The sequence below is a fragment of the Neovison vison genome, chromosome 1 (genome assembly GCF_020171115.1).
Source record: "Neovison vison isolate M4711 chromosome 1, ASM_NN_V1, whole genome shotgun sequence".
Classification (NCBI taxonomy): domain Eukaryota; kingdom Metazoa; phylum Chordata; class Mammalia; order Carnivora; family Mustelidae; genus Neogale; species Neogale vison.
Window position 1 is genome coordinate 39,869,623 of NC_058091.1, and position 4,523 is coordinate 39,874,145.

A 4,523-nucleotide genomic window follows, 5' to 3' on the forward strand; every position below is an offset into this window, starting at 1 on the left:
GGCTTTCATTCAAAATAGGAGAGATAAAAAGCTGCCGGAACAAACAGAAACTAGAAGAATATGTGAACACTAAACCAGCCCTGCAAGAAATACTAAACGGGATCCTTTAAGTGAAGAGAGAGCCCAGAAATACTAGACCTGAAAGGAACAGAGACTGTATACAGGAACAGTCACAGCAAAGGAAACAGTCAACAAAATCAAAAGACAACTGACAGTATGGGAGAAGATATTTGCAAATGACATATCAGATAAAGGGCTAGTATCCAAAATCTATAAAGTGATTATTAAACTCAACACCCAAAGAACAACTAATCCAATCAAGACCTTGACAGAAGACATGAACAGACATTTCTCCAAAGAAGACAGCTAAATGGCCAAAACAAAAAAAATTGCTCAACATCACTTGGCGTCACGAAATACAAATCAAAAACCACAATGAGATATCACCTCACACCAGTCAAACAGCTAAAATGAACAAATCAGGAAATGACAGATGTTGGCGAGAATACAGAAAAGGGGAACACTCTTACACTGTTGGTGGGAATACAAGCTGATGCAGCTGTTCTGGAAAACAGTGTGGAGGTTCCTCAGATAGTTGAAAACAGAGCTACCCTATGGCCCAGCACTACTGGGTATTTACCGCAAAGATACAAATGGATCTGAAGGGGCACTTATACCCCAATGTTTATAGCAACAATGTCCACAGTAGCAAACTATGGAAGGAGTGACGATGTCCATTGACAGATGAATGGATAAGAAGATGTGGTACCTAGATCTAGATCTGGATCTAGATACATACAATGGAATACTACTCAGCCATCAAAAAAAAAAAAAACTGAAATCTTGCTATTTGCAACAATGTGGATGGAATAGAGGATATTCGGCTAAGTGAAATAAGTCAATCAGAGAAAGACAATTATCATATGATCTCACTCATATGTGGAATTTAAGAAACAAAACAGAGGATCATAGAGGAAGTAAGGGAAAAATACAAGATAAAGGAGGAAGATATATAGTGGGTCAAAATAAGGAATAGGTAAATACCTTAACATTTGTACTATTGCCTTCATTTAAATAAATATGTTAGTTTTAACTATGAAGTATTTCAAACATACAGAAAAGTACAGATAATAATACTGTTGACCCTTGAAATTTGGTTAAGAGTACCAACCCCTGCACAAAAATCCATATATAGCTTTTGACTCCTACAAAACTTAACTACTTTAGCCTACTCTTGACCAGAAGCCTTACTGATAACATAAATAGTTGATTTATACATGTTTTACATGTTATATATTTTATATACTGTATTCTTACAAGAAAGTAAGCTAGAGAAAAGAAAATGTTATTAAGAAAATCATAAGGAAGAGAAAATACACACAGTGCTATATTTATTGGGAAAAAAAAAACAAAAGCAAAAAACGGGATGCCTGGGTGGTTCAGTTCATTAAGTGATTGCCTTCAGCTCAGGTAGTGATCCCAGGGTCCTGGAATGAAGACCCCTATGGGGCTCCCAGCTCAATGACTAGTCTGCTCTCCCTCTCCTCCCTGCTCCAGCCCTTTCTCAATATCTCTGTCTCTGTCTCTCCAATAAATAAAATCTTAAAAAGAAAAAAATCTTCATAAAGGTGGACCCACACAGTTTAAAACTGTGCTGTTCAAAGGTATAACAAAACATCAAGTACCCTTCCCCTCAATTTAATAAATGTTGATATTTGGCAATATTTGAACTTTTATATTTTTTTTTAATTTATTTGACAGAGAGAGAGAGAGGACAAGTATAAGCAGGGGGAGTAACAGAGGGAGAGGAAGAAGCAGGCTCCCCACCAAGGAGAGACCCTGATGCAGGGTCAATCCTAGGACCCCAGGTTCATGACCTGAGCCAAAGGCAGACCCTTAACCAACTGAGCTACACAGGCACCCCAATATTTGGCAATATTTGCCTCAGACATGTATAAAATAATGTAGTAGATACAAATAAATAAAGATACAAATAAGGTGTTAGAGATACCATTCTCACCTCACTAGGAGAATCACAGAAGCTGACATGTACCCTCCCAGTCCATTTTCTTTAATTTTCAGTGTTCTATTAAATTGTTTTATTCATTTCTTTATTCTTGAACAATTACATTGCTTCCAATTTCTGCTAATACAAGGCTGCACTGACAGTTTTGAGTACACCTTTTCATTTGAGAGTTCAACCACAATATGTAACCTAAAAGTAGAATCACTATCTTGTAGGTATACACACTTTTTTTAACCTATGTTAGTCACGTGTATACACACTTTCAAGTCCATAGACCTTATTAAAGTACTCTTCAAAGTAGATACACCAGACATGGTCACTGCAATGCTTTGAGCTCAATAGAGACAGCATCGGGCAAGCGAGAGTCAGACAGGCATTGGGCGACTCTGTGCTTCACGGAGGAAAATAATTAAACATGGGCAGAGAAAATCTGAAGAGGCCAAGAGGTAAAATGTCCTCATGTGCATCCTTTGTGCAAACTTGCTGAGAACACAAAGAAGCACCCAGAGGCTTCAGTCAACTTCTCAGAATTTTCTAAGAAGTGCTCAGAAAGGTGGAAGACCATGTCTGCTAAGAAAAATGAAAATTGGAAGACATGGCAAGGTGGACAAGAAGAGAAAGAGGAAAAGAAAACTTATATCCCCCCTAAGGGAGAAACAAAACAGATGTTCAGGGATCCCAGTGCACTGGAGGCCTCCTTTGGCCTCTTCCTTGTTTTGTGCTGAGCATCACCCAAAAATCAGAGAACATCCTGGCCTATCCGTTGGTGACTTTGCAAAGAAATTGGGAGAGTGAAGTAACACTGCTGAATATGGCAAACAGCCTTATGAAAAGAAGGCTGCCAAGCTGAAGAAAAAATATGTATAGGATATTGTTGCATATCCAGCTAAAGTAAAGTCTGATGTGGCAAAAAAGGGAGTTGTCAAGGCTGAAAAAAGCAAGAAAAAGAAGAGGAGAAAGACAAGGAAGATGAAGATGAAGAAGATGATGATGAATAAGTTGGTTCTAGCAGTTTTCTTCTTCTCTATAAAGCTTTTAAACTTGTTATAGAACTCACTCCTTTTAAAGAAAAAAAATTGAAATGTAAAAACAACATAAAACAAAAACAAAGCAGTTGTACCAATGTATCCTAGGACCAGCAGTTTTTGAAAGTTCTTGTGTTCTGATATTATTAGTAAAATATCATATGATCAGTTTTTAAGTTTTAGTAATCTACTTTCATAAAATGTTGTCCCATTTCCTTTTAAGTTTAATATATGTTTTGCTTCCCAATTCTTTATTGGTGGCTTGGATTGAAAATATTTTCACTGAGTAAGGGGCTTATCTATTTTATTTTATGGCTTTTTTGTACAGACCTTCTTTATTTTCCCATCCAAGTACTAACCAGGCCCGACCCTGCTTAGCTTCCGAGATCAGACGAGATCGGGCGCGTTCAGGGTGGTATGGCCGTAGACCAGATCTTCTTTATTTTAAATAGCTAAAGTTATCAACATTTTTAAGCTTTGTGCTTCTTGAGTCTTGTGGAAGAGCTCTTTTCCGAACTTCCAACATCATAGTTATTTTTGTTACTTTTTTTTTACACGTTTCAATTTGTCCTTGTTTTTAATGTATTTAGGGTTTATTTTGTGTATGGTGGGAGGTAAGCTTACAAATTTATTTTTCCCATATGCTTCATCAGTTGTCTCACCATCATCTATTATTTTATCTTTCACCATTGACTTGAAAGCCACTTCTTCCATGTGTTAATTTTTCATATACATACATGGCTATTTCTAGGCTCCCTGTTCTGTTTACACTGATATATTTGTATATCCTTCTGCCAGTACAACATGTTTTAATTACTGTATCATTTATAACAACTCTTAATAAATGATAGAGTTAGTTCATTCTCTTTAATCTTCTTCCAATGTTTTCTTTTAGGTTTTTATTTTTTTTTTGTCCCTTTAATTCATCCATAGAAATATTTGAAACAGCTTTGCAAGTTCTGAGAAAATTTAAGATTTAGGTGGAACTAGCTTTTGTTTTGCTAGACTATTTTGGGGAGAAGCAAAATTTTAAAATATTTAGACTTCCTGACCAAAAACATGGTATTATTCTCCATTTATTTAGATCTTCATATATATTCTTCAAGTGTGTTTTTTAAATTTTTCTACAAAGTCATTTTATGTTAAATTTAACTTCACATATTTCATAGTTTTGTGGCTAAAAGAATACAGTGTTTTATTATTTATTTATTTATTTAACTTTCAGTAGGCTCCATGCCCAGCATAGAGTCCAGTGCAGAACTTGAACTTCAGTCCTCTGATCAACACCTGAGTTGAAATCAAGAGTTGGATGCTTAACTGACTAAAACACCCAGGAACCCCATAGGATGTTTTAAAATTACATTTCTAAACCAGTTTTCTCTGATGTATTCAAATGCTATTAATTCTTATATACAGATTTGTAGACAATATCCTTGATGGACTCTCTGATTACTTCTAATTTGTAAGTAGAA

At 35.8% G+C, this 4,523-nt stretch overlaps 1 pseudogene; it reads left to right on the forward strand.

Moving 5' to 3' along the window:
• Window positions 1-2,441: 2,441 nt before the first annotated feature.
• On the forward strand, window positions 2,442-3,024 carry LOC122898664 (annotated as a pseudogene).
• The last annotated feature ends 1,499 nt before the right edge of the window (window positions 3,025-4,523 follow it).